Raw genomic sequence first — 11,031 nt, forward strand, 5'->3', positions numbered from 1 at the left:
AGGTTCGAAACTAGCCCAATCACCTATTTTTTTTAACTGTGTGTTTCAATTGAAGTGTTTTTTTTTGCCTTAGGTTATATGTTGCTCTTGTTGCTCTCCTCTAGCTGTGTCCCTTGTTTTTTTTTCTGTCGCAATATCTTTCTACCGCACGTTCTACCACAATAAACAGTACACGGCTTCAGCATTTATTGCAAGGATAAGCGATTTTACAACGACCCTGAAGGAAAACACAGACTAGGACAATCGGAAGCCAATTTTTAGGTGGTTTTTGTTTTCATTGCTTTGTTTTCTATTCTTCTTTTTGTGTTTTCTTTTTCTTGTCTTTATCTTCTCCCTGGCATTTTTTTTCGTAAGGGGAGGCAGGAGGCACTTCGAATAGCCTTGTTCGATATGTATCCTCCTTATACCACTGTTTCATACAAACGTACCAGTTCGTAATAATATTTCTACAAATTTATGAGACCTTACTAGGACAAAATAACATGTACAGTGCTGCAGAATTTCCACAAACTATCGGCATTGTTTCTTACCATCTCTAGCCACGACAAAAAACTTAACCTTTCGAGTATAATTAAGGCTTACATGCTCGACTTCATGTTTACTTGAGGAAGCACAGCAGGATTGTTTATTTTACGGCACTTCAGAAAAATAATGTAAGGCAACAAATAGTTGTATCTTCCACCCAATGTCCTAGAGGAAACACAAAGGACATTAGTCAGTCTTTTACCTTCAGGACATACATGAGCAATAGAATTACGGCACACAAAAAAAGTATTAAGACAGCATATTTCAGTTCTATCTTCCAACTAGAGTCCTTGAGACAACACAGGGGAAATGGGCCAAAGTCTTTAGACTTCATTTTGCCTTGAGTACACACTTTGGCGACAGCATTGCGGAATTCAGAAAGAGAAGAAAGCAAGTCAGCTTTAAAGTTTTGTACTTCTCGTCCGAAACAAAATTTTCGTATAGGAATTAAACTTCATTTTTACCTTAGTACATATAAATATAAAACATTATGGCTGTTTGTCCGGCAGTCTATAAAAAGTACACAGCCTGCTTATGTCCTAGAGGCAACACAAAGGAAAAGTCAAAAGAAGCTCAACATGCAGGAGACACAAAGTAAACAGAAAGGGAAAATTTATTTTCATAAGGGCGTGGTTTGTGCAACCCTCTAATCCACCTTGACCGGCAAGTTAATCCCTCAAATCTAAATTATACACAAAGTGAACCCGCTAACCTGCTTCAGGTCACCCACTGATTTCACTAATCCATCCCCTCTAACCGCAAATACGCACTAATTGACTTAATTCATCCGCCCCTTAATATTAAGGTTGAGTAGATTCAAGGTGGTATGAAAATGCTCTCGCATCTACTTTAAAAGGGGAGTTAAGGCCTCATGCCTCATTTTTTTTAATTCTCATGCTCTCTCAGAGCAGTAAACAATGGTTACCATGGCACTGTACGAGAAGTGCCGGTTACAACGATGACTGCGAGTGTTTGTGTGTAGCTGCTCTTGTATATAAGTGCCTATTCAAACTAGAATGAGTGAAGGATATGTATTGATTGTTTATTGTGTCCCTGAAGGCCTTCACAACGGAACGGGATGATTTCGAACTAACAACACATCTAATACTGTACACGATTTCAAGCACCAGGCACATAGGAACCGTGACGAATAAATCATGATATGTTGCCTCGGAATATGCGTTCCAACTTCACTTATTCTAAATGGAAGATAAAACTGATGGAGATGGGTAGTATCAGAGTCCTTTAATGCTATTCAGGTTGCGAAACTCCGCCGTCACGCTATAAGAGGGGTGTGCTATGTCGCCGAAGCCGACGCCGCGCGGGGCTAGGAGCACAGTGGGCGACAGACGAGACCTACGCGCTGTGTCGAGGAAGCTAGGCTCCAACGGAATTCCGCAGCAGCGACAAGGTTGCTTTCGCAGTTGTAAGTAATTAGTTGATGTTATACCTTTGGCCACATTGTGCGGTGACACTGGGTGTATATGCCCACGACTTGCTGGGTTCCGGGATGTCGCTCTGGCAACAAGCGAAAAGGTCTCGAAACTTGTTTTGTTTACCACGTGACGGTTAGCCCAAGAACGCGTGTTCGTTTCCCGGCTGCGCAGTCGCTTTTCTGACGGGGCGAAAAGCGAAACCGCCCTGTGTTCGAGATTTCTGGGAAAGGCCAAAGATCCCCATATTGTGAAAACTAATTCGCAGCTGTCCACTCCGGCGCGCCTCATCGCCTCGGTTGCGTCGGCGCGTAAAACGCCATGATCATTACACGTTGAGCAAATGACGACGATAAGCCCGACCAGTGGAAACGTGCGTTGCAGCGGAAGGAGGCCGGCGGCATTTGTTTTACTATCATGTTCGTGTCTGTGAAAAACATTTTGACACCCAGACACTGGTTGTTTTGTTACTAGTGCATGAACACACCCCGCTGACTTATCCTGTGTTTTGTGCTGATCGGGAATTTGTTACTTCTGTCGTAAACGACGCCTGGCAGTCCTGTTTGGGAAGGAAATTGTGTAACCCTGTGGTCACGAACTCAGACTTCTCATTGAGAATATTCTCAGTCTGTACGAAGGTTTCTGGAAAGAACAGCATTCCTACACTAGAGAATGCAGAGCAACCTTTCCGGCATTCAATTCGCCAACGCTTGCCTGTGCGAGTCACTTTGCTGACTGTTTTTTCGACGTTTGTGCTTTTGTAGCTCATTGCGGAGCACAAGTTCGGTCTAATAGAGCCCTTGGACGCGGGTTAGGCTGCTGGCCGTGGCGGCCAGTTATCTGATGGAAGCGAAAAACGAAAACACCCGTGTGTCCGAGATTTCGGCACACGTTAGAGATCCCCAGGAGGTTTAAATTAATCTGGAGCCCTCCAATAAGGGGTTCCTCATCTCCTGAGTATATTCGGTCCGTTAAACCCCTCGATCAATAAATTGCTCAATCAATCAACTTCGCTCCGATAAACCCTATTTCTTTCGAATCCTTATGTTGCCCTTCACAACGTAACATAGCTGCGCTGTTTGTCGTTTATGCTTTCATAAGTTAATACGAAAAACGAGTCCTCTCCAGTAAACCGTGTTGTTTAAAGAACACTCCATTGTTCTTGACTACGGTACAATATGTATTCAAATACGCTTTTCGTGGGCTCAGTGTCTCCTTAGCTTGACAACATCGGGGATTTCCAACCATGTTAAGCAGTCCGCTGAATAAATCGTCGGTGAAGCAGCAACAACAGGCACATAACACGTATGGCTGTTTCGGTAGATTAGAGGCGTTGAAACACGGCTTCGTTTCAATAGATAAAGTTTCCCGGTGCTGTCTTTCCACTACGCCTTGCGAGTATAGTCGTTCACAGAAACACGCACTGATAAATATGAAGCATAAAACATCGAAATGGTAGTGAGAGTTGCCCTAGAGGGTGCGAAATGTCTGGGAGCGCAACACATTCGCAAATTGGAGCTTCCCGAATGAACTTGAGCGGCTGCACAAAGTTCCGTGAGACACACTTTTGATCGTCCGGTGCCTATAAAACATTATCCTGTTGACGTTGCACAAAACTTAACACGCAGTAGCCGCGAACTCAAAGTCAAGCTTGGTTAAAATGCTAGACATCAGCCAGTATTCACGTAACGAAAGCTTCATCGCTCGCCGTTTAAAATATTGCCGGAGCTCTATTTGATAAGCGCGGAGCAATAAAGTTAACTTCAATAAAACGTAAACAAGGGGAATGTATAGCTTTATTTTTCGTACTGCAGCCGCGGCTAACACCGGTGGTGCAGCCGGTCGGATTGTATATAACTCGCGTGATCAGCGTCGCTGCAGGGCTCGGTGCTCGGCACATATTTGCGAGTTTCTAACTCTGTGGCGTCGCCAGTGTCACAAGCGTAAGTAAATAACATTCGCTCAAATAATGCATAATATTACGCTGACAGCGGCGACCCTAGCGGCCGCGTTTCTTCCCGTATGGAACTTCGGCCGGACTTTCGTGACCAGAACAGCATTCAAAGACTCTGGTTGTATTTAATGCAACCTGGTAGTATACACGGACATCTTTACAATAAGAAGACAGCGTTATGGGTTGTCGAACTAGACTATGCAAAAAATTTGGTGGTGCTGTCGGTCAAGTGGTAAAAATATATTCGGACGCAAAATGGGGCACCATAATCAAAAACGAGAATTTTGAGTTTCGAAGCCCCGCAACCGATTTGGAACGGTTCCTTCGATTCATTTCGGTTCTGGTTCGGTTCCAAAATGGCGGAAAAAATTCGGGGTCGATTGGGTTGTGATTCTGGGAAACAATTCGGTTTCGGTTGCGACTTTTGGTTCGGTTCCGGTTTCGGTTTGACACCCTGAGCAGCAGCTGGGAACTACCCATGATATACGTATTCGGTGACTGTTTCCAAGACTGTTTCTAAGATATGTGCATCCAGCCTCCTCATTTATTGCCAAACCAAATCCCCGACGGTATTCCTCACACGCACGCACGCACGCACGCGCGCACACACACACGCACGCAGACGCACACGCGCACGCACACACCCGCACACACACGGACACGAGCGCACGCACGCACGCACACACGCGCGCGCTCACAAACGCACACACGCCCGCAAACACACACACACCCGAACGCGCGCACGCACACACTGTGTGTGTGTGCGTTTGCATGTGGTTTGTGTGTTCGTGTATGTGCGTGTGTTTGTGTGTGTGTGTGTGTGTGTGTGTGTGTGTGTGTGTGTGTGTGTGTGTGTGTGTGTGTGTGTGTGTGCGAAAAAGAAAACTTGGGAAAAGGTAGCGACCTTCATTGTTGTCAGCGTTTCAGCAAAGAGACTTGACTTCATCAGTGTTTGCTCTGACGAAGTCAAGTTTCTTTGGTGAACGCTGGCAAAAATCGAGGTGGCGACCTTATTAGTTTTCTTTTTTTCTGCAGGGCTCGCTTTCAAAGATTTTTACTTTAGATATAGATAATTTTATATATATATATATCGCAGGAAAATATTTCTTGGACACCGGCAGGTCGTAGCAAAAAAAAGAAAGACACGCGTCGAAAAAGGAAAAGGTTGAACGTTTCGGCCGAAGGACCCGCCTTCGTCCCTCGGCCGAAAAGTTAAACATTTTCCTTTTTCGACTTATGTCTTTCTTTTTTTGCTATATAAAAAATAAAAATATATATATATATATATATATATATATATATATATATATATATATATATATATATATATATATATATATATATATATATATATATATATATATATATATATATATATATATAAAGGGAGCAGTAGCACTTTGAACATGGTAATTGAGAAAACGGATTGGTTTGGGAGTATGTCGAGGGAGATATTGAGGGGGAAAGAAGGTTGTATAGTTTGAGCCGCAAAGTAGGCCACAGGGAAGTCCTCCGGGAGTTGAAAATCCGGGACTTTTTGGAGAGAAAGGAGGAGAGGGTGTTTGTTGACCCGCCGCGGGGCATACCGAAAGGTTCTCAGAACCGCCAGAAGCAGACCAGGTGGAGAGAGCGGGGTCCTTATCAGACACTATCTACAAGCCTCAGGTAAAAAGACAAGTTAGAGAGGGGTGGAAATAACTAGATCAAAGAAAAAAGAAAAAAATGGCAGGGAAACCACACAAACCCACACACAAAAGAAAAAGCAATGACCCGGCAAGTAAAATGGCACGGGTCAATCACGGCGACATTCCTGGAACAGGCCTGTCCTGAAACTCAAAAACGAAAGGATAAAGTTAGAGTTACGTACGGGGCACGAGACTAAGGGGAGTAAAAAAAGAGAAATAAAATAAATAAAATGGAATTCGAAAGGCAAAGGTTGTAGGGATGCGGTCGAGTATTAAGCTGGAAGCTAAGGAATGAAAATAACAAAATTAGGTGACCAGGTAAAGAACAGAGGGAAGGGTCATAGTCTTTGTATACGGTATTTGCAACACAGTGCCTAATTCTGTATTCCCTGTGAATGTCGCAGGGATTTTAATTTGCCCCTAGACGCATTAATTTAAGTAGGTTCCATGGACTTGAATTTGTGAATTAAATAGGATTCTCGGTATTTCCTGGCCCTCGGAGACTTAAAGTTTCACTGAAGTATACACAACTTACGGTCATCACAATTGTGGCCTGGTTGGTTGAAATGCTGCGCTACAGCTATGGAGGATTTGCTACGAGTATCTGCCCGGTGACCGTTAAGACGTACTCATAGTTTGACTCGTTTCGCCTATATACTGTTTGTGGCACATTGAGCATTCCAACATATACACAATGTCGGATGAAGTGCACGTGAAACTTTAGTTAATCTTGTAGACCTAATTACAAGCTGTGCTTTTTACAATGCAGTCTGTCTGCAGGTGCCTGCAAGTCTTGCATCTGGGGCGGGAGCAGCTGGCTGACTGGTTGCTTTGAAGACCTTGTTTTAAGATGCACTAAATTACCTTTTAGATTCCTGTTTCTCTGGTAGGTAACCCTTGGGGCTTCCGGGAAAGTCTTTTTAAGTCGGTCGTTACTGGCTAAAATGGGGTAGTACTTCCGCAGTATATTGTTTACGTTTGGGAGGGCGTTTGAAAATTTTGTTATTAGGGCAGGCGGCGTGGCGCTGTCGCTGTTTGTTGAGCACGTCATCCATTTTGTGATTAGACGCACGTTGGTACGCCTGATCGAGCGAGATTTTGGGTGGTTTCTGTTCATAAGGGTGGACTTGAGTTCGTCTAGGTGTTGTACGTAGTCACTGTCATCACTGCATACTCTTCTAAGCCAGGTGGCTTGTCTTACAAAGATGCCTTGCTTGCAGTGTCTCGGGTGATGACTTTTATAATCTAGGTACTGCTGCCTATCTGTAGGTTTTCTAAAAAGCGTTGTTTTAAGTTTAGCGATGTCTAGAATGACGGTAGCATCTAGGAAATTTACTTTTTTTTCAGAATACTGGAAGGAGAATTTAATAGTCGGATGCGAAGAATTGAGATGAGATATAAACGTTTCTAGAGTCGCGCGACCGTTTTCCCAAATCATGAAGATGTCGGCTATGTAGCGGAGGCAAACCTGAGTTTTATGCGGAAAAGAGCTTAACAGGTTGGCTTCAAGTAGCCCCATGAAAATATTGGCATATGTTGGCGCGAATGGAGTACCCATGCTGGTCCCAAAAACTTGCAAAAAGTAAGAAGAGTCAAATTAAAAATAATTGAGAGTTAAAACTAGTTTAAACAAAGTTATGTACTTTTCTGTCGCATGTTGGTGTGGGTGCTCCGATAGAGCTTTTGAAATAGCTTCGATTCTTTCGACGAAAGGGATGTTTGTGTACAATACGGCAACGTCAAGACTAACAAGGAGGGTTCCACTGGGTAGGGGGCCGACCTTATTTATCTCTTCTATTACGCGGAGGAAGTGGGGGGTGTGTTCCGCAGGTGTGTTCCGAAGAAACAGGAATCTAAATATATTTTAGTGCAAGCAAAAATATGGCCTTCAAAGCAACCAGTCATAGCCAGCTGCTCCAGCCCCAGATGCAAGACTTCCAGGCACCTGCAGACAGACTGCAGTGTAAAAAGCACAGCTAGTAATTATGTCCACAAGATTAACTCAAGTTTCACGTGCACTTCATCCGACATTGTGTATGTGTTGGAATGCTCAATGTGCCACAAACAGAATATAGGCGAAACGAGTCAACATATTAGCCTACTTCTTAACGGTTTCCGGGCAGATACTCGTAGCAAATCCTCCATAGCTGTAGCGCAGCATTTTAACCAACCAGGCCACCGTTTTGATGACCTTGAGTTGTATATACTTCAGTCAAACTTTCAATCTCCGAGCGACAGGAAATACCGAGAATCCCATTTAATTCTCAAATTTAACTCCATGGAACCTACTGGAATTAATGCGTCTAGGGGCAACTTGGAATTCCTGCGATATTCACGGGGAATGCAGAATTACGCATTGTCTTGCAAATACCTTATCCAAAGGCTATGACAGTTCCCTCTGTTCTTTACCTGGTCACCTAATTTATTTTCTTTTCATTGCTTAGCTTCCAGCTTAATACTCGTCCGCATCCCTCCGACCTTTGCTTGTGGAATTCCATTTTATTCATTTTATTTCTCTTTTTTTACTCCGCTTTGTCTCGTGCCCCGTACGTCACCCTATTTTATCCTTTCGTGTTTGAGTTTCAGGACAGGCCTGTTCCAGGAATGTTGCCGTGGGTAGCACGTGCCATTTTACTTGCCGGGTCATTGCTTTTTTTTTGTGTGTGTGGGTTTGTGTGGTTTCCCTGCCGTTTCTTTTTCTGCTTTTTTCTTTGATCTAGTTATTTTCCCCCTCTCTACCTTCTCTTTTGACCTGAGGCTTGTAGATAGTTTCTGATAAGGACCCCGCTCTCTCCGCCTGGTCTGAAAACCTTTCGGTATGCCCCGCGGCGGGTCAACAAACATCATCTCCTCCTTTCTCTCCAAAAAGTCCCAGATTTTCAACGACTGGCGGTCTTCCCTGTGACCTACTTCGCGGCTCAAACTATACAACCTTCTTTCCCCCTCAATATCTCCCTCGACATACTCCCAAACCAATCCGTTTTCTCAATTTCACTTCCTTCTTTGCTTCTCTCCTCTCACCTTACCTTTGGACCTAACCTATATAAAGCGCGCCATCCAGGCGAGAGACTGTCCTGACGAAAGCAAGTCTCTTTGCTGAAACGTTGGAACAATCGTGCTGTTACCTTGTTCGAAGTTTTTCTTCTCACATATATATATATATATATATATATATATATATATATATATATATATATACATATATATGAAATGAGGGGCTCGTTGAGGAAATACAGAAAGATAGGGCAGCTGTCTACAACGCCAAAGGAGGCATGGGGGTGTGGTTAGGCTCTTTTCTTTTTCACTACGGTTAATGAAGTAAACATTTTTTTTAATATACAGAAGAAAGAAAGAAAAACACGCGCCCAGAGTGGGGACCGAACCCACGCCTTTCGATTACATGTCGAATGCCTTACCAATTCGGCTATCTGGGCGACTATGTTCTCCTTCACTTTCTAGGCTATTTATATTTACTAGAAGTGTATCTGACGCTTGAGGGTGGTAGCCAGCGCCACTCTGACTACATGGGGAGAAGGGGACCTTCTTTTCAACCCCCGGGGCGTGACTCGAGCGTCTACAGCCTGTCATGAGCGGGTAACTGGCGGGAAGCCCTCTTATGCTACCTAGGCATCAAGGCTGCCAGAACCGAGACCCTCGCTAGGCTTTCGCAGAATAATATAGTAAGGAAATGAGGGGCTCGTTGAGAAAATACAGAAAGATAGGGCAGCAGTCTACAACTCCAAAGGAGGCATAGGGGTGTGGTTAGGCTCTTTTCATTTTCACTGCTGTTAATAAAGTGAACATTTTTTTTTAATATACACAATATATAATATATATAATATATAATATATATACAGAATATATAATATATATACGACATGTAATCGAAAGGCGTGGGTTCGGTCCCCACTCTGGGCCCGTGTTTTTCTTTCTTTCTTTTTTCCGTATATTAAAAAAATGTTTACTTCATTAACCGTAGTGAAAAAGAAGAGCCTAACCACACTCATATACCTCCTTTGGCGTTGTAGACTGCTGCCCTATCTTTCTGTATTTCCTCAACGAACCCCTCATTTCCTTACTATATTATTCTGCGAAAGCCTAGCGAGGGTCTCGGTTCTGGTAGCCTTGATGCCTAGGTAGCATAAGAGGGCTTCCCGCAAGTTACCCGCTCATGACACTCTGTAGACGCTCGAGTTACGCCCCGGGGGTTGAAAAGAAGGTCCCCTTCTCCCCGTGTAGTCAGAGTGGCACTGGCTACCACCCTCAAGCGTCAGATACACTTCTAGTAAATATAAATAGCCTAGAAAGTGAACGAGAACACAGTCGCCCAGATAGCCGAATTGGTAAGGCATTCGACATGTAATCGGAAGGCGTGGGTTCGGTCCCCACTCTGGGCGCGTGTTTTACTTTCTTTCTTTCTTCTGTATATTAAAAAAATGTTTACATGTTTACTTCATTAACCGTAGTGAAAAAGAAAAAAGCCTAACCACACCCCTATGCCTCCTTTGGCGTTGTAGAATGCTGCCCTATCTTTCTATATATATATATATATATATATATATATATATATATATATATATGTGTATGTATTATAAAATTCTGAAAAAAATACTGATGACCATTTTGAAAATTTTAATTGATTTGCGGAATATTTTATCAAGAATACTTCTGAAGCTTCCTGTGCAGCCATCGCTCCAGCGTTTTGGTCAGAGACAAAAGAGAAGTGTCGAAATTTTGTTTCGTTTGTTGCCTTAGATTTTCACTGATCTCTCTGGAGAGCCATTCGGTTAAAATTTCCCAACTGACACAAAAGCAGTTCCCTAAGAAATAAACCGCTTGGCCTTATGCCTTCCGTACTTAGCTAGAAGAACATATAATATTCTTTTCTCTACCCTTTCTTCAACCATTTAGCCTGCACAGAGCCTGCCTGCGCAGCTGTATGTGTGAAAAATTATCCAGGATCTTATATCTTGTCGTCGTCCTGTCTTCCCGATAATTTCTGCGATTGTAACACGACAGAAGGTAAGCCTATTCTCGTTGTTTTCTTTGGAAAACCCAGATGTACCACTATAACTTTGGGTTTGTCATCTATCCTGAATATTCTGTAGAAACTTCTCATCATCCCACGCATGGCTAGCGATTACTGAATCGGTCGCCTAATAAGCGCCTTCCATGTGTGTCTATTATGAATCTAGCTTGAACTTTTCTTCAGTCTCACCGCCCACCAAAACCATCCCATTAGTCATCGACAATGGCAATGGTGATGGGTACGTTCATGTAATGAAAATTTCACGGCTTGTCGGGGTGGCAAACGACAAGTCTTTATAGGGTGCGTAAAGAACAATTGTCATCCTGCTTCAGGAGACGGAGGATAATAGCCATGGCTTACGCGATTCTGAACCATTTACGGCGCCTAAGCACTGTTTTATTCGCG

At 43.4% G+C, this 11,031-nt stretch overlaps 1 non-coding gene across 1 annotated transcript; it reads right to left on the reverse strand.

Annotated features, from left to right (window-relative positions):
- Window positions 1–8,959: 8,959 nt before the first annotated feature.
- On the reverse strand, window positions 8,960–9,031 carry Trnat-ugu (transfer RNA threonine (anticodon UGU)). Its single transcript has one exon. It is a non-coding gene; the product is annotated as a tRNA-Thr (tRNA).
- Window positions 9,032–11,031: the final 2,000 nt, after the last annotated feature.

This window comes from Haemaphysalis longicornis, unplaced genomic scaffold (genome assembly GCF_048455015.1).
Source record: "Haemaphysalis longicornis isolate Haplotype H1 unplaced genomic scaffold, Haemaphysalis longicornis Haplotype H1 scaffold_8, whole genome shotgun sequence".
In the NCBI taxonomy this organism is placed as follows: domain Eukaryota; kingdom Metazoa; phylum Arthropoda; class Arachnida; order Ixodida; family Ixodidae; genus Haemaphysalis; species Haemaphysalis longicornis.